Source organism: Embiotoca jacksoni, unplaced genomic scaffold (assembly GCF_022577435.1).
Source record: "Embiotoca jacksoni isolate LCO1_2020_lvr unplaced genomic scaffold, fEmbJac1.0.p SCAF_20, whole genome shotgun sequence".
Taxonomy (NCBI): domain Eukaryota; kingdom Metazoa; phylum Chordata; class Actinopteri; family Embiotocidae; genus Embiotoca; species Embiotoca jacksoni.
The window spans coordinates 9,347,558-9,367,917 of record NW_027185341.1 but is presented as its reverse complement, the minus strand read 5'-3'; the positions used below and the strand labels follow the sequence as shown (position 1 = coordinate 9,367,917).

Genomic DNA, 20,360 nt, shown 5'->3' with positions numbered 1-20,360 from the left:
TAGATGTTTCTCTCTCCCTGCTCCTATCTACCGAACACCGACGGGTTTTTTTTCATTAAACAACATCTCGTAAACTGATCGGACGTTAAATGCCACGGCGCGAAACAAGACGCAGCCAACATCAGCATCCAGCGGCTGAACATAGCGGCGCATGCAGCCAAGACGGGAGGCTCGGGAGTTAATGACGACAAACACAGTGAAATTTACATCGATCAGGAAGACAGCGTTGCTCACTGTGTCCCGCATGTGTTTCCTCATGAGCTCATTGCAACAACTTCATAAAGTGATCAATAGTTTCAGCTCGTCCTGCTGCCCCAAGTGGCCAAACAAAAATCAACTGATGCAGCTTCAAATTCTAATTAGACCAATGCCCTAATCCAGGATTAGGAAGATTATGACAACAAACATCAAGAAAAGTCACTGTAGGTAGCTAAAGTAGGGTTTTATGAACTTTTCTTCTAAAAGCAGATAATCATAAGCTAGATAGACACTTTATTCATCCCCTCAGGATGAAATTCATGTCTTCGGTAGCTGGGGCTAAAAACAGAAAGATTACAGAGATGAAACATGACAGTACCAGCATGTCATACAACTTTAAGAGATTAATGCTGCTTGTTTTCCATAACATTCAGTTCTACCATTTCTAGGCTAAAATGTTTCTGCCCTGCAGTCGCAGACACATTACCCGCAGTCCTCCTGCTTCTCTTCTTCTGATTGGTCATCAGTGAGTCAGCGGGGCTTCTGATTGGCCAACAGTATCTACATCACATCCATCGTGCATTAAAAACTGCCGTCCGACCCGTCCGTTTGACGGGTTTGTTGTTCTACATAAAAAACTCTCTTTTAAAACTCTGATCGAGGCATATGTTAAACTCACCTGTTAAATTTTAATACGACACAAATACACACGCACATGTTCCTCATGGCGAGCACTTTAAATGTAAAATACATGCAAGTCGCATCACATGCTCAGCGACGCACATGTACACACACACACACACACACACAAATATACACACACACACGAATACACTAAAAAGGCCTCAGATGGATACATGATGAATACTTCATCAAACATAATCTTTCAGTGCATAAGCAGGGTTCATATCAACCTCCCGGTAAGAACATATTCAGTTCATTTAGAGAAGAAATGCGCACACACACACACACACACACACACACACACACACACACACACACACACACACACACACACACACACACACACACACACACACACACACACACACGAGTAGTTTGCACCCTCTAATATTCAAATTCAAATTGATCGTCACTTGAATAATCCGATATCGATTCTTTGGCCACATCACGTTCAGACTGCCCACTCGCCCACCGGCATCGACTCCCTCGTGTACATCACCAATAAGAACTTCCACATCCTGTCCTCAGCCTACAGTAGCCAACCAGAGACGGTACGGAGCGAAGGTGTCAGATCCAGCCAGTCGGAAGCCTCGTTGGCGATGACTGACGCTTTGTACGCCCAATGAGATTCTGAACGCGGGTGTACGCGGACTCAGTTAGAGTCCGTTAGATGTATGTTAGAGGGTTCCTTGTACAATTTGCAGAATCAGTTCTCTGAGATTTAAACAACAAAATTAGTACTGTGATTAAAATATCCCTGACAGAATCGATATTGAATCGGAAATCGAATCAAATCCGGATCTTTTGAATCGGAATTGAATAGATTTAGGAAATCAGTGGCAATAACATATAATAATAATGATAAAAGTTCTGATTTCACAATGAAGAGGCGAGCTGATAGCCGAGCGGTTTGGGGAAAGCTACATGGACTGTTTGATTCTGCATGTCATTCACCTGCTTTCTTTCCCTGCATTTTCTGTCACGGATATATATATATATATTTTTCAAGAAAAATAAAATCCCAAAGAGGATCCAAGTTGCAAACTGCAAGAGGCTGAAAACATCCTCAACTCTCCAGGGAGAAACTAGGAAAGTTAAGTTTTTTGACGGGTATAGGCCTACTTCTTTCACCTCTTAAAAAATGCTCCCTGAAATCCCACTCGGCTCTCCAACTGAGCCTTGTGTTTGTTTTTTTTATTTCATTTTCTTCTTCTCTCCCCCTCCTACGCTCTTTCTTTTCTCTTTTTTTCCCCTCTTCTTCCTCAACTGGTTTTTAGAGGCCGTCAGAGATGACGTACACGCGCGCACGCACGCGCACACGCACACACAGACACACACACACACACACACACACAGACACACACACACACACACACACACACCTCGCTCTCCAGCCAACGTGAGGCTTTTAACTCCAGTGGAGGAAGGAGGAAAAAAAAAACAAGAAGCGAGGGGTCCGAAGGAGAAGAGAGGTGAGGGGAGGGGAGGAGACATTTTCTGCTGATTAAGTAAGTGTTTGCTTCGGCTTCCATTATTAGACAGACCGGCGAGCAACAAACGTGAACGCCTGCTTTGCTGATACGCACAGACATCAGCGAAACAGAAGCAAAAAAACCACCAAATCAGTAGCATATTTCGGCAAAATCCCTCCGCTCCCTCGGGTGCGAGCGGTTTATTGGCCCTTCCTGCGATGCTATTTGAACGTGATGACAAACACCTCGCCCGGGCCAGGTGTCCTCCCTCGCTGCTCGGGGCCGTGTAATCCTCTGCTCAAATCAGCATGAGCAGAGGATAGAAAGAGAGAGAGAGAGAGAGAGCCGGGCCAGTTCCCAAACTCCCCTCCTCCTCCTCCTCCCCTCCTCTTCCTCCTCCTCCTCCTTCGTCTTGGCACGACATGCAGCTCCCCGCAAGAGAGGAGACACCTACGGGAGTCCTGTGGAAGTGTGTGTGTGTGTGTGTGTGTGTGTGTGTGCTGCTTACACAACCTCGCTCGCACACAAAAGCTCTCGCCTCTCTCTCTCTCCTTCTCTTTCTCTCGATCATACAGATTCTGCAGGAATCATTAGCAAAACCAGCAGAGGGAATTTCACACAGGCAATGTGTTGGGCAAAGCATCACTCAGAGCGCGCATCCCAGGGGTCTTCAATTAGACCCTCTAAATACCTCCGCGAGCATCCAGGGGTCCTAATTACTTCAGACTGTTGAAAATGGCCGCAGGCCGCCCGAGGCCGAGGGCTTACCGAGGATATGCCTGTTTGGAATAGTTTCTGGCCCCGAGATCAGTCGGGTTTTCCCGTGTTGTTGGTCTACGGCTTCAGACGGAGGCAGCAGGCTCCGTGCCGCTGGTGGTGCGTTGGGGTGGGGGTGGGGGGTGTATTTATAGCAGAGAGAGAGAAAGCAACTACTGCAGGAATAATTCTCGAACCAGAGAGCAGAGAGAGAGACACGATGTGGAGAGGCAGAGGAGGGCCACGGATCAAGAGAGGAAGAGTTAAAAATACAGCCACAGATACATCTCCTCTCCTGGATACAAAGAGCTGCACAGATTCACACACACACACACACACACACACACACACACACACACACACACACAGGCAGGGAGTAGACGCAGATCGATCGCAGTAGCGTTACAATGCATTACAAAAGCGATGACCTTTTCCTAAATCGGTCCAGATACACATTGAAGGGTGACCGAGAAGACTGAGAACGACTAAATACAATCCTCACAGCCTGGGGGAGGCACGCCTGCACACACACACACACACACACACACACACACACACACACACACACACACACACGGAGGATCAAACATCATCACATATTACCCAACAGTCCTTTCAACGATTTCAGAGCAATCCTGCATTTTAAAGCAGAGTCTACAACACAGATCAAACCACTGACCTCATTTGACTGAAAAGATTCCGGCGCCGTGAGGAAAAAAAAGACAACCAAAAAACTTGAAGTCAGGTCAAAGCTCGGCGTTGATATGTGGCCGAAGAAACCAGAGACTCGTAGAAAACTGTTCGATTTCAGAGCAAAAACATCCAACATTCAAATCCAGACCGCGAAGCGCCTCAAACTAAGTTCGCAACGTATGTGAATGTCCGTGACAGTTTCTGTACATCTGTGTATGACGCAATGGGCTCCGTTGACCGGTCGGCTTTTATGGTGCGGGACAAGGACATCCAATGCATTTGTGTGGAGGGAAATTAGTTCGAATGATAGATTTTTAGCACAATAAACTGAACCAATGGGCGTGACACTCAATCAAAGTGAGGAAATATAGTCCCAAAGGTTTTCAAAAAGGAGCCGTGAATGGTTTTGGTTGCCGTCTCGTAAGAAGCCAGCAGCCGGAGTGTCCTTGTGACGCTTACATTTCAAGTCCTCGTCTCAGTCGATAAATGTACATTTCTGGCACTTTGATTCAATAGAGTCAATGATGTAATCTTGCTACTGTCAGCGGTTGTTGTGGATCCCTCATCTTAGGTGTTACTGTCAGATTTCAGTCACAACAGGTTCCTACAAATGTTTCACAATAAAAGCCTTGTTAGGGAAATGAAGGGTTTCTGTCCACCGAAACGCTTTTAATTTGAAATAGAGACAGGAAGTGTTGTATTAGCAGTAACTATAACAGGGCAAACGGTAGCGGATCAAAACGAGGCCTTTGAGTTGATGTCATTCAATTCAAGCACCTTACATGTTAATATGATACCTTTGACAATTCTGCTGGTTTTTATTGATTTTAATTGGCTCTCCTGCAGGACAAACGCTTCAAGTACTAAAAAAAATGTAAATGAATTTCAACCAGATCAAGAAAATGTTTGTTCTTCACTCGAAGATAAAAAAAAAAAAAAAAAAAGTGTCGGCGTCGTTCTGGTCACTCTTTGTTAAAAGAAATTCAGCAACTATCAGCAATCATTTTGATCGTTTTGAGATTTGTTCATTTTGATAAATCTAAGCTACTTTTAGCTCTTGCATCTCAGCTGCGAGAATTTGCTGCTTTGTCTTTGTGACAGAAAATGACTGAAATATCTGCCAACAACTTTACCTCCACCTGTACAACTTTAGAAAATTACATAACTGTATAAAAAAAAAAAATCCTCTGTATGGATCCTGCTGAATTCAGATAACCGAACAATAAACATAAAACCAGACTTTTGCACATATCCTCCATCTCTGATTGGTTTGGAGGTCATTACTCAGCTTCGTCCACTTCGAACTCATTCTCATTGTAGGTGTCAGGACGGCAAGCCAAAGATAACACTTACATTACTGTCACTTATCACACCCAGTTCCATGTTACCAACCCAACAGGACTTTCTTACATAATGTTAACCTGACAAGTGACAGGACTTGGAGCAAAGTGAATAAAACTGAGAAACTGGAAAAAAAAAAAAAAAAAAAATCCAAGCTCACTATTTACTATTAACGTACGTTTTGGGTGAATTACTTATCAAACAGGAACGCGTTGCCTTAATGTCGGGGTCTCAGCGGGGGAGGGGGGGTGTAAATGTTTGAGAACCCCTGACTTGGATAATAGTATGAAGGATCGTTTTGACCGTTGCTCCCCGAGGAGCCGCCAGGGACTCATGTGCCCCCGCTGCTAACTTTAAAAAAAAGGGTCTATTTGTAAGACCTTTAAAAGATTTGACATTTACAGACATGGAAATCAGCTGTGATCGCTGGGAGACCGAGCCAGAATCAAGGAGGAAAATAAAGATGAAAGGAGGGAAACGAAGGAGGGGAAGGAGGGAGGAGAGGAGGGTGAAAGAGTAACAAGTGTAAGCAGTGTCGCGGTCAACATTCCTGGGGGGAGGAGGAGGATGAGGAGGAGGAGGAGGAGGAGGAGGAGGAGGAAGGGCTGCGTCTGCATCTCAATTAAAACAGTACCAAATGGAGCTAAAAGTTCAATCAGGAAGATTTATCTTTTTACCTCAATTCACTCTCTCTCAAATCTCTAATCACATGACCAACGGGCGCTTCAGGTGAACCAATCAAACTTCACCACAACTTCAATCAGCCAATCGTAGCCTTGATGTCAAAGTTGAAATCTGTTCCCCTCTCTGAGCCTGGTTCTGACACAGGTTTCTTCCTGTTTTAAGGGTGTTTTTTTCTCTTTCGCCTGGCTCATGTCAGCAAATTCTAACTATTGGGTTTTCTCCTCTGTACCTACATAAAAAGTGAACTTTTATTTCATTCCATTACAATGTTTAGACCCCGAGGGTCATGCTTGTCGTTGTTCTGAAGGATGTCGAGTAAAATGCTGTGTCTGTTCACTGGCATCGAGTCTCCTGATTGAAATGAGGGGAGTGGATGGAGGGAGACAGACGGGGGAAGGAAGAGGTAATCCAAATGACATTAACTAACACACAAACAAACAAACAAACAAACACACACACAAACAAACACAAACACAGCACCTTACAGAAAAGCAAAGGCTGTATGAAACCTCCTGAGCAGACAAGGAAACACACAGATGTTGCCTCAACCCTCAGAGATAGAACAGCATCTCCAGCGCCTCCTCTCTCGGCCTGCTCCCGCTTCCCTCCTCGGTCCCATACACTTCGTGAATCAATAATCACACTTCATTGGCGAGAATGATTCAATAAGGCTCTGTGACATGAATAGACTCCGCCCCAAAAGGCGAGGACGGACGGACAACTCGATGAGCACAGGTGTGTATCAATACACCAATTATAACCCACCGCCCCTCGCTGCGGACCCAGTCATGTGAGGTCAATGGATTTTTTTATTTATTTTTTGTATCCCTCGCGCTCGTTATGAATAATCGATCGCGTGCAAACACCGCGGCTCAGAGGAATCAGAGCACGACGCGGGAACGGTGGACCAGGAGCGCAGGGGGCGCGCACACACACACACACACACACACACACACACACACACACACACGTCCTGACTCCTGCCAGGTGAGTGGATGTATTTCCAACACACACAAAAATACCTGATGCATGTTTGTTTTTGCTCAAACCAGACCTTCCAGTTCACTCCACACACAAACACGCACACTGATCAAATCAAATCTGCGCCCCAACGGGTCACGTGCTCACTCCACGATCCCTACTCTGCTGGTCACTCTACAACCCTTGAGGTCAGCTGGAAAAAGCCGCACAGCCAAAGCAACTGTTTCTTACCTGCCACAGGTGGGAGCGCACGCATGCGCACGGGCAGCCTCCGATCTTAATGTTTAAAAAGGTTAAAAAAAAAAAAAAAAGAAGAAAAAAAAAAAAGGATATGGGTTGCAGACCATCTTGATACACCAGCTCCGAGGCCGGGTGGTTTGTTTCAGGTAGAAGAAGACAACGGGGGCCAGCTTTGGGTCCCCGATGCTTGCGGACGTCGCCTCCTCCCCGCCGGTAGAGATCCCGTCGGCCGCCGGGGACGCCGGCTCCACCACCACCTCGCCGCGCTCCCCGCCTCCCGTCCCGAGCCCGGACAGGTCGTTGAGCCGGATGAAGGTCCTCGGCACAGAAGAGCGACCCTCCGAGCCCCTGGCGTCGGGGACCCCGGAGAGATTTCCCCCATCTTCGGCCATCATTCACCTCCTGCAGGGCAGCATAGGTGATCATACGCATATGATTAGATACAGTAAACAGAGCTGACAGCCGTGGAAATGTTTAAGTAGCCATATCTGCAGCAGCCAGGGGAGAGCGCAGAACGGGCGCGCAGTCATTCTTAAGATTCAGGGGAATATGCACATTTAAATCTGCTGATTTTTTTTAATTTCTGAAACCAACTTTTCATCCAGTGAAAGCCTGCTCAACATATGCCCACAATTAAATCTACATGTTGGAGGGCAGGCAATTTGGAGCGGGGAGGTTATTTTAGGAAAATATGCGCAAACATCATCGAAAACGATTCCACAGAATTTGTTTTTAAAGAATAAATATGACACAAAACTGTTTTATTTTAATGGATTCAGATTGTTTAGGTATATATTTGCTTTGGTAAGCTGGAAAATATAAATGGAGCTCCTAATCAGCCTCCAAAAAAAAAATCCGAGAGGCTCGCATTTCTTTACATAAAAAACAAAGCCCAAATCGTGCAACAATCGCCGCCGATTCTTATTATTCGTTTCCAAACTTTAGCAACATCCCTCATCCACCAACAACACTCGTTTTTAAAATAATTATCAAGCAGTTACTTATCTAAAAGAATGCACGGAGCATCTTTCCGTTCGATTTATATTACCTGTAATGGACTCGGTAGATGTGCCCAAAGCGCGCTCAGTCATCGCATGATCAGTTTTTTCTTTGTCGTGGATATTAAGTCCACACCAGTCTGAAAGGAGGAAAAAAAATAAACTGCTGGTAAAGAAGGAGAAACGAGGAGAGGAGGGGGAAAGATGAAGAAGAGGAGAGGGCAGCAGGGGGAGAAGACGAGGAGAGGGTCTGGTGGGTTTGGTGCGTCAAGCGGAGCGTATAGTTTCCAGGTGGTGCGCTGCAGCGCGGGTCCGGTGCGCCCAGGCCCGGTCTCCGGTGTCCAAGAAGCCTCTCCAGGGGCCTCACCAACACTTCATGACCATCCCCGGTTAGAAATCGAATAGGAGTAGGGAGTTTTGACTACTTTACAGCGATCAGCCTTTGTGAAAATATTGACGCCGCGCGCAAACTTCTCTATGATTCCTCGTTTCTCCACAGAGCTGATGGGCAAAACCCTGAAAAAGCAGAAATAAAAGTGATGCTCGATGCGCTTCCCCACGTTTCCTCCGCAGTTTTTCTTCATTCAAATTAACAATCCAACACTTTTTGGTGCATCCACAGGCGATTTATTTTAGCGCTTATCCTGCATCAGTGTTTTTTTACAGATCCATGGAGATGCTGCTGCGCATCCCGCCGCCGAACATAAACAGATCGTCAGAGAGAGACAACCTCTAGTACTCTCTAAATATCACCAACACCTCCCCTCTCCATTGTTGCTCACATGAGAAGACCGGCCGCTCGTGCTCTCCCTCTTGTCTCCTCCAGACTGTATTCGCTCGGTTCCGTCCATCAGCGCGCAGCTCACACAGCTGGATGAAGGGGGGATCCGAACTTCTCGCTCCCCGCCCCCCAACGAGCGCTGCGCTCTGCTCCAATCACAGCCCGGCCTGACTCGGAGCTGCCTCCTCACTGGCCAAGCTGCGTGTCAGTTCGAGTTGCGCGGGCGGGGGGTGGAGGGGGGGTGAAACAGCTGGAATCTTAATGCTAGCTGTCAACCAATGAGAAGCAAGGGAGTGATGGCATCTAAAGAGCACTGCTGCGTGATTGGTGCAGAAGTTTATTATGGGGGATTATGAGGGGGGGAGGGGGGGTTGCCACTCGTTGCAATGACTCCAACTAACTGTGAATATATGGGGATGTGTGTCAGAGACCTGTTGCCTTAGTCTAAAGTGTATCTAGGAGAAACTACGACACGTCATTATTTTGTTTAAAAATTCCACATAAAAACATTCTTTTGAGAGTTACATAAGAATACGCGACAGTAAAACCTGAATTCAGCATGCTTTCTCTAATTTTGCAGAAGGTCTGGTGAGTAGAAGTATCATGAAGTCATCCCACAGTGTGCAGGGCGAGTCCTGAAGACTTACCTCAGGGGACCCGGGAGGCCCCTCAGGTCCAGAAGCACCTTTACTTGAAGATAAAGTGCAGAGAATGAACAGAAAATGTCGATGGAAATTCAACAAACAAAAAAAGGAAAAAGTGAAATCTAATAAACACGAGTTTCAATTGATTTTTTTTTTTTTTTTAAGTATTTTTATTTATGTTTATCTGGGGACTCTGCAGATCCTGAAGGAGTGTTCTGACTACTGCTGGCCACTAGGGGAAGATGTTTCCCCAGACCGTCTGTCTTCAACACACACACACACACACACACACACACACACACACACACACACACACACACACACACACACACACACACACATAAGTCCCTCCGCAGCAGCTGCTTTATTTTCATTACAGCGTATGATCATTGATCTGCGAGCGAATCAATGACGAAGACCAATTTCTTTTTATCACGGCATCCGTTGCCGCTAGCTCGCCCGTGAGCAGCAGCAGATATTAATCACCTGGGCGCTTTACACATGGCTGTTTGTGAGAGCATGAAGACCGAGATTCACAAGCGCACGCATGACCTAAAAAAACAAACACCTGCATGTTCGCACAAAGGAGACAAGGAGAGGAAAAAGTGAGCGCGTGACTCCTTACAGCGCCTGTCAATACACCTTGTTTGGACTGATTACTTGACTGTGTACTTTCTTAACAGAGTAGCCATTAAAACATATTGATCCCGCACTGCTTGTACCTATTAGGCAGGAATGAGGCACTGCTCCGAATGCATAAAAGTACAACACAATTAAGCACACCTAAAAAAGTATATAAACGCAATATGCATTAATAATAAGCAATAGAAGAATGCATTTATTATTCATAAAATGGAATAAAGCCATGGCGATTGCCCACGAGCGCTTCCGAAGGCCAGCTTTTACGAGTGCTTGATGAATGATGTTTGTTAGTGCTGCCCACTTCCACCTGAGACCCCCAATTTATCAGAGTGAGTGATCTCGATTCTCGGGAGGAAAACTCTCTCGTGGCCGCTCCGCCGGCCTCCCGACCGCACCAACCGTTTGCATGGTCGCACAAACCCATCCGTCACCGCTCACCTGTCGCCGACTGTGATCGCAGACCTTTTACCGAGAGAAGTCCTGATACTGAAGAGGGCGACTCCGATCCACGGAGACGTGTTTGTGCCCGAGGGGGGAAAAAAGAGACAAAGATTTGATCTGATAATGAAAGAACATGTAAACAAACTTGATCAAAGATGGTCTACAAGATGCTGTTTGAAAGACTGGTTCTTAGGTTGTTCTGCTGCTGTCGCTGGGCGGTTTTAACTGGACATGCCAGAGGAGTGGCTCAATATCAGTCTGTTGTTTTGTCATCCAGCCCACCCCCCACTGTGGTCAAGGCTGAAATATCTGGAACAGCCTTTAAATATACTTTTGTTCCTTCGGCAGGTGCTTTCGTCCAGAGCAACATACAGATAAGGTACAATCCGAGCCACAGTGAATTGAATTTCATTGTCTCTCGAGGTGGAAGAATCCTGATCCCTGAAGGTTTTATGTCACTATGAGGCAGAAAGTTTTAGTTTTTAGCGAAACGGCTCAAGAACATTTGGATGAAATGGCATGAAAGAACTAGAAATCCAATTATGGCTCCCAGAGGATGAATCCACATAACTGTGATTATTGGAAACTGAAGTTTCTGAGAAAAACTAAGGTCATGATAGGGTAGAGTGAGGCACTGCCAAGATGGTGACGGCCAAAGCCACTGGCTCAACAAAACTGCTCCTCGTGAAATCGTACAGGTGACGTCACAGGTGCCATTTTTTTTATTATTATTTTTTATTCGGTGTGCGCAGCAGGTTTGGGAGCAAGAGGCCGGGGTTTGCTTCCAGATTCCAATCAAGTCACATTTGCTGTTGCCATGACAACGAAGACTACTAAAAAGTAGTAACTTAAATGAACAATATGCTTCAAGTTAACATTTTTACCCCAACCCTCCTATTTCCTCAAACATGACAAAGTGTTTTTTGAGCCCAAACCTAACCGGGATGCTACTTTAAGAAACACTCCTGTTGCTTGTTGATGAGGGTGGAAACAAATGAGCTATCTGGTCGTATGGGTTGGAGGACTTGAGATAAACTTTGAGATGTGTCCAGGCTAGCGAGCTACAGCTAATGTCCTGTTGGATACACGTTAGTTGTATGGGGCAAATAAAAACAAACAACAACAACAACAACAACACAGCAGTGCTCAAATCCCATTCAATAACATAAAATGCACTTTGCTCTGGACCAAAGTGTTGCAGTAACACACTGACATTACCATCCTCAGGGTTTGTTCAGATGGACGGCACAGTCCTGTCAGAACTACCATGATGTGATCATTCGTTGTTCCCAGAGGATGATCCCTCATGGATTTTGACCTTTTGTCTCCCAACCAGCAGGTCAAAGTTTCTCGGAGACAAGTATGTTGGTCCTTTAGGAGCAGCGTCCCTGAACCTTCAAATGTTCCCAGTGCCCACAAGCTGCATTTTAGGAACATAAGAGTAAAGACACTGAGTTTTATATTTTACCAACTGAAAGGATGGATGGTCAGGAAACTTTGTACGAACATTCATGGTCCCCAGAAAATACAACCCTCATTATTTTGTGCTCATCCACTTTTTTTTTTTTTTTTTTACTGAAATATCGCTGATTGCCATTAAAATAGATTAAAAAAAAAAAAAAAGAAATCCAGTTCCCTTTAAGATCATGGTCAATCTGACATCTAACACCATCATCAGAAAAACTCATTCACATGATACGCCTCCGTAAATGTTTCCTTTCTGTCATTGATCTTTTGACGTGTAGCAGGCAGGATGTCGGCCTTTCTGAGAAAGACGACCCGTATTCGTGTCAGCGAATTACACAAAAATCCCTTCAAGCTCCTGAATCTCTGACCTCTGATCTTCGCTTGCACGGATACAAAAGATTTGTATGTAACCATAAACTGTTTCCTATTCGAATTATCTGATAATCGCTGATTATCATGCAGCGATGCTCTGACGTGTGATTGCACTCTTTCAATGTTATTAAATACTCATTAGTCCTCCCCCTCCAGCCTCTCCGAGTCAGAGTAGTCCAGAGGAGGTAATTACTTTATTGATCATTGAGTCATCCTATGTTCTTGCTCCAATATTGTTATTACAGTTATTACAGGACTGGAGCTTGGTCCAAACACTCGATACTTTTATTGTACCTCTGCTACAAACAAGCCCAGAGTTCCTTTTGCACCCAGGATAAGGTGTCAGTGCTGGTAACACAGGCACATTGGTGCAAATGATTACTGTTGTCATTAGGAGAAGCAATAAGCCGATGATACCTAGAAGGTCATGGATTCATTAAAAAGGTCTTTGAAGCAAACATCTGATTGGATTTAGGGGTTGGATCTGGTTTAATATCACGCAAAAACATGCTTACTTAAAGGGAAACTGGGACTGTGAGATCAATATCAGTTTTGTAGAATCATTGCCATGTTAATCAAAATCATTTGTTTAAACTCCCAAAGGCATCACACGACATTTAATGGTTGTATTTCAACAATGTTTGGTTTTTGTACACTTTCAGTAGCTAAGATCCTCAAATATAAAGAAAAGCTGTAAGTATTTAAAGGAATTTTTTTTGAAACAGCAAATAAGTATTTTAGGAAAACAAATGGTTCTCCGGCATTTTATATGCTCTGTTTTGTCATGCGAAATCTAGCGACAACACTTTCCTAACCAGGGGGAGATATCAACAAACCAAGATGGAAATAAGGAGAAAAACAGTTCAATTGAAGTGACAGCATGTTGAAATATGTCAAGCTGGTTCCTTTTAATCATTAAAATCAGCTGAAGTTGAATATGATGTTTGTGGTTACTGTGAAATCCAGGAAGTTGTTATTTGCTTATGCTGTTTAACTTGTGGTATTCATTTTCTAGACCAAAAAAAAAAGCCTGTTCCTACATTTAGTGCCAGCAAACCTGCACTCATTTAGAGCTAGCAGTTTACAATACTCTGACATTAAAGCCCCTGAAAACTCACTTTGACTGTTTTCCTCTAACTTAATTTCCATGACTAGATAAGGAACAATCAAAGGTAAGATTCAGGAAAACAATCCACAGTTACTGATCCAGAGTTTAATACTCAAAAATGTATTTAATCTGCCTTAAGTGTGCTTTCATCACATTTTCCAACAAAGCCCTACTAACTCACCGTGAGGAAATCAGGGATAAAAACAAAAAGTGCAGAAATGTCTTGCAGTTTGTGAAATAATCAAAATTAAAACTGTAAGCAGTGATGTACGGGCCCTCGCACTCCCGCACGCCGCCTCCCCGACGTGCAGCGCGCGAGGGACTGCATATCCCCGCTTCTCGCAAAACAGGTTTATAATATATGGTCTCACCACGCCAGATGTATGTCACACGTTTTGTGAGGTTTCAAGCATCCGTTGACCTTAAACATCAACTTCCTGTGTCACGGCGAGATATCAAACTTTGCCGTATCGTCACGGCGACGCCCTTTGACAAAGTCAAACGAATGTCTCAACTACATGTTTAGGTTATTGTGACCCGACTTTACGTTCATGGGATCAACCAGCTCGACGTAGAACGTGAAAGCATGAAAAGTGTCATTTCCAGTGGCCAACAGGGGGCGCTATGACTATGAGCGAATATTACCACACAGGGGTCTTCAGGGCGGGGCTGTTATCATACCTGTGATGTTTGGAGAAGGTCGGTCCATGTACATCAGATTTAAAGCAACTCGTAGTTTCATGGCGAGATGCTCAAAATGGCCACCTCTCACAAGCGCACACACATCGATGAAAACAAATTATTTTGATAAGATTTAATCCCAAACACGTTTTCTATCCAGAGAAACTAAATTCAAGTCGGTCCGACAAAATCCCTCGGAGGAGTTCGACAAAGTACATGTCAGAATCGCCCAAAATGGCAACTAAATTCAAAATGGTGGACTTCCTGTCGAGTTGACGTAACGCTGCAATGTAACTTTTTTGTGCGTCTCGGTGTGATACAAGTGTCCACCGGATTTGGTGAATTTAGGTAAATGTGGCCGCTGGGGCATCTCTGTAGGGGGCGCTCTCGAGCCGTTTGGCCGTGGCCACTCGCAACTCCACTAGAATAAGAAATTGTTCATCGGGAGAGATATGTGTACCAACTTTCATGAGTTTTTGAATATGATAAAGCCTCCAAAAAGGAAAATCACTTTACGTAAGAATAAGAACGTCTAACGACGAACATTTTTACCAAAAACAACAACAGGGCTTTCGCACCGACGATCGGGCCCGAATTATTATAACATTGGCAGAAAATGTCGTGACTATGCGACCAAGGCGCCATCGCTCACCACAGGCAGCTCACCGACCTTTAAAAGAGCAGTGTGTAGGATGTAGTGCCATCTGGTGGTGAGGTTGCACACTGCAATAGACTTAACGCTCACATTTGTACACTGTGCTCAATGGGGTCATATTCAACACGCACAAGCGAAGAGTCCAGATGAACGGCGCCCTGTTGTGGCGTTCACGACGTCGGAACTCAAATTCTTCCGTCAGCCCCGAGGTCTTGAGTTGTGATGTGTTCCCTGATGTTTATGGAAACGTCAGAGGCCACGCAGGTTCATTTTTCACGAGACATTAAGCCAATATATCGCAAGTTCAGCCATGTGGAGTTATTCTTCATAACTTAGATAAAAGCTTACGTCTGTGGAAAATGTTGAACTCTGTTCTTACGACTTAACCACTTGAACGCTAAATCATACGGTTGACGCAACTTCGCATGTCGTAACCACAAAACTCGTGAGTTCCATTTGAGCGCAGCGTTAAATGTTTGACAAAAAGTCAGCAGCCGATGAGCTCAGCATTATCGACGGGCACGGTTAGCCCAGCTTTGTCCGAGGGTTAAAAAAAATAAAATAAAAAAACCCCACCACCAAACACCTCTAAAGCTCACTAACCAACACAGTTTGATCTCGTTTGTTAAATTTGCAAACAACAAACAAAAGAGTGGTTCAGTCAAAATGTCACACCTGGGCAAAGATGACTGCCAACTTTATGCTAAGCTAACGAGCTCCTGCTTCTTATTTAACGCTCAGCAGGAGGTCAAACCGGTTTTAATCCCCAACATGTGAAACTACTGCTTTAAGCACCCTGTATTCTCTTGGTGTTTCTTGGCAATGCAGTTGCACACACACACACACACACACACACACACTTACTGAACACACACTCACATGGCAGGACCGACGTGCTGGAGCGGACGCTGCGCGGCTGGCAGCGGAGGGCTGGAGGTGATTGCCTGCAGTCTCACTTTTCTATTTATTTGCTGAATGATAAATAGAAGAAAATGAGCATTTCAGTTTATTTTAGCCCACATGCAATCCAAACAATACAGTAATACAATGCACTCTGTGTGAGTCATGTGGCGTGTCCGTGCGTGTGTGTGGGCGTGTTATGGGAGCCCGAAGAGGGTCAACAACAATATCAGTCATTTAGAAAACACAAATCACTTCTAATTGAAAAATGTTAAACACAAGACTCCAGACTATACAAATCTGCAACTCTGAAGCTTTTCCATTCCTGCGTGCCCACCTAAAAAAAAAAAAAAAAAAAAATCACGTGATTTTCAGTGATACCGATTCACATGTTGGTAACCTTGGTTACAGAGCAGTGCAGCAGAGAGGAACATTTTCAACACTTCATAAATTATCTGCCTGTAATGACATGGAGGGGGGAGGGGAGGGGGAGAGAAAGAAAAGGAGGAGAGACTAGAGGAAGATGAGAAATAGGAAGGAGAAAGGGAAGGAGAGAGATGGTGCATGAGGAGAGGAAGATGAGAATGAAGCAAAAGAAGAACGAGGAGGAGAACGATTGAGACAAGGAAGAGGAGAGACGGAACAGAGAGGGAGAAGAAGAAGAAAGAAAGAAGCAAAAGGGCGTAAAAGGAGTGAAACGGTAACAGAAAGTAACTTACAGGCATAAGTAACTTTCTGCCTGTAACCCACACGGGGTTAACTGAAGACTCAATATGCAATGGACCAGTGTCTAAATTCATAAAGAGATAACAGACACAATAATCAACTGGAGCCACAATTTGTAATAACTTTAACAAACCATAAAACATTAAACTATTTTACACTCACATTTTAGGGTCAACATATGCAATACTTAGTGCGTTTAAAGTAACAATAACTGCTTAGCAGCTCGGAAACATAACACTCATGAACTTGTTATCAATATCACAAGTGATGAAAGAAAATTGTCTCTTCAGTGAAAACATTTCAGAGTTCTTTGGATCCAAATGTTTAAGATGATGCCGTGTTGAGGTCGTAACAGTTTTCAGTCAGATCGGTCCAGTCAAGTCAGTTTAGTTCAAAAGAGCTCTTTGGTTCAACAACAAAAAATAGTCTGAGATGTCGGTCTTTGACTGTCCTCCCACACTGGTGCACTCGGATGAAGGAATGAAGGGACGGAGGACCGGACGGTCTCCTCCGTGGAACAACAGCTGATCGTGGTCCAACTCCTCAGGGTTAAAGGAGGCTCGTCGTCTCCTTCGTCAGGGAGAATCCAAATCCAAAATCTACAGGGTTTTCCAGGTAACTCTAAAACCTAACCTGTATAAAAACAAGGCTGTTACTCTGAGATCACTAAATTCAGTTCTCTAAGGCCTTACTGAAAATCACATCCACATTCTCATTGTACTACTGTGACACAACAACAATTAAAATAATTAATTGGTTTCACTGTACAGTATTTCTTATGTAATAACATTTATCTTTTCATCATGAATTAAGATTTTCTTTTGAAGCATTTACTATGAAATTAATTCACATTACATGCTCATCATACATGGTAATCATTTAAGATTGACCTCCTCCTCCAATCAGGAACCTGTATTGCCTGATGTAGCCAATGAGAACTACGTCTGAACGAAGTGGCTATGATTGACACTGCGTTTAGCAAATAGACAACAACAAAGGAAACATACTTTAACCCGCGTAGTTTTACTACTGGGTTACACCCTCCCTTCTTTAATATCATGCCCGCTCCGCTGCATGTTCACTACTCTAAAATAGGTTTTATCATTTCAAAAGCTTGACTTTGTGATCGGTAATCCCTGTTATCAGCATTCAGTGAATCAATAAATGCTGTACTTAAGCCCTGGAATAGTGACTTAACTACTGTTACTAAGGGAGTTCAGGGTAATGGAGTCGTTGTCATGGTTGACGATTCCTCTCCGACCTCCTGAAAGGTTGAGTTGCTCCTGAGTCATCGCTTTTCACTGTCTCTGATTGATTGGTTTCTATATGTCATCTCTGAACCAGCATTCTTTTGACTGGTCTGCATGGAGTTCTTTTCAGGGAGGTCTGGCGTCTCTGCAGGGGGTATGGTCTGGTATGGATGGAGGTGAGTCTGGGGAACTGTCCTTTCTGAAAAAGGACTCAAGATTCTCCATCTGTTGTGTTTTCCACATCCGGTAAGTATGATTCTGTTTCCTTTTCTTCTTCAGGTAGAGTCAAGGGTTGGCTGGGCTCCTCATGATCAGGCCTCTCAGCAGAAGGGGTTCCAGGTGAGTGAAGAGCTCCACTAACTGTCTCTGTTATGTCGTGTCCACAAGGCAGGGCTTCCAGTTGTTCCAATGGACCTGAATAAATCAAGTTCATGCTTGGGTCACTTCCAGGTTTCTGAAGTTTCTCTCTGCGTTTGTCTGGTTTTGGTGTATCATAGATTTTTGATAATGGTGATAATGGGTGTCTCGGTCACCTCGTGATGGTGCAAACTAAAAACAGATTTCATCATCCTCTTCAGCAGAATTGTTACCTTCTGGTTGGATTGCACTCTGTCTAGTCTGTGGTCTCTTTTTAACACAGTTTTTACTGTCTCGTGTTTCGCTCAAGAATTTTCGCCATCTCGAGCCGCGCTCGTATGTTCATGCCGTCTTCACTCCTCTGCGCTCAGAGTACTACCTGAGGGAGGGGGAGGTTGGGACTTAACCTACTCCGAAACCTGCATTGCCTGATGTAGCCAATGAGAACTACGTCTGAACGAAGTGGCTATGATTGACACTGCGTTTAGCAAATAGACAACAACAAAGGAAACATACTTTAACCCGCGTAGTTTTACTACTGGGTGGAGAGAGAGGAAGGAGAGCGAGGCTGCAGAGGAGGATGGAGAAGCAGATGGAGGCCTGAGAGGATTAAGAAGAGGAGAGGAAGTTGAAGACCACGCTTGAGCAGTCGAATAAGATGTAGTTTGATGACTAATATATAGGTGCTGGGACAGGAATTCCACTCTCTGCTTTTGTTTTCTCTTTGATTCCCTCCTCCTTTCCCCGTCTCTGAGCCTAATTAAAACGGCATCTTTTTTTTTTTTTTTTCTCCTTTTACAAACGTAAATTGCCAACACAAAGTTGCTATTGCAACACGACAAAACAGAGTCAGAAGTGAGGAGGAAAAAAAGTTGAGAAAGGGGAGAAACAGAAGGGGCCCCTCAGCGCTTCCCTCTCTGCCTCCGCCTTTCATCTTCTTTTTCTTTTTTCCCTCTTTGAGCATCCTCCAGCTCTGTCAGGCTCCCACAGAACTCAGTGCTCCCGCTGGGAGGGAGGTGGGGGAGTGTGTGTGTGTGTGTGTGTGGGGGGTCTTTCAGAGTCAGCCCAGGACAAACTGCTGTCCCTGGGGTGAGGCGGGACGACGTAGGGGCCCTGGCTCTGGAGATCGCGCTGCTAATAGCCGAGGGGCACGAAGTGTTTTATATGGGAATGCTGTGACAGTCCAACACCGTCAAACAGGGACGACTACACTAAAACTACCGGGGGGGGGGGGAGGTCGAATGAATGGTGTGTGTTTATCTGAGTGTGTATCCACTCTATGCAAATTTATAAGGAGTGTTTATGCGTGTTGTGGATATACTGTAACACCTGTTTACATGCGAATCATCATAAACGGGGTCATATCTTGTACAATCCTAAATATTCACATCAGTACATGTACTGTAAGTCACAGAAGAAATGCTTGCATTAAAATAAAATAAAAACACAATACTTGGAATGTAAACACTGAAGCACTGATTCAAACAGATGCTATGCTCAGATGCTAATGATAGCAAGACTAAAGGCCTGAATCCCCCCCCCCCGAGACGGGCACGTACACGGACAGCTGCTGACACCTCCAACGTGTCGTAGTTCTGCTCGCAGTACATCCATCTCTGCAGGTAGATCTATTCCCAAACTCTGGGCAGTTTCCTTCTGAGAATGACATGTCTGAACAAAATTCCATTGTAATCCAATCAAAAGTGTGTGAGGATACAGAGCACAGCTTTGGTAACTTTGAAGACTTACTTACCAAAGTTGCTTTCCCTGGCTTGTTGCACGTTGGTGTGTGTGACAGGTACAGTCTCTGAACTTTTGGTTGCAACTTGATATTCACCCACAAATGTCAACCTCGTGGTGGAACTTGAAGAACACGTGGAGGATAATCAAATTCATCAGTACACCTCGCCATCTCACAAAAATAACCCTGAAATGTCAAACTCATGACGGCACTAAAGAAAAATAGCAGACAACCAAAGCCGTGAGGATTCATCTACTAGTATGAATATTTGTACCAAATTTTGTGGCAATCTGAAGTTGTTGCGCCATTTCCAAGTCTGGACTGAAGCGGTGGAATTAGACAGAACGGTCACCGCAGACACTCGCTTTCACACAGATTATCCAAGCTAATAGCTTTTCCCAACAACTGTGAACAGCACACTGGGGCTATTGCACACAAAGTCACAAATATAATATTGGCAACTTGAATCATATCTAAACGCGATTGCAATTTCAGCAAATGTAAACCTCTTCGATCAGAGGGTTACATGATCCAGAGAAGACCAGCTG

General features: G+C 44.5%; 1 long non-coding RNA gene across 1 annotated transcript; it reads right to left on the bottom strand.

The window, feature by feature from the left end:
* Positions 1-16,108: 16,108 nt before the first annotated feature.
* Positions 16,109-19,857, bottom strand: LOC138201857 (uncharacterized). Its single transcript, XR_011178610.1, has 3 exons — positions 19,825-19,857; positions 19,631-19,742; positions 16,109-17,097 (listed from the first exon to the last, which is right to left on the bottom strand). It is a non-coding gene; the product is annotated as an uncharacterized lncRNA (long non-coding RNA).
* Between the last annotated feature and the right edge of the window lie 503 nt (positions 19,858-20,360).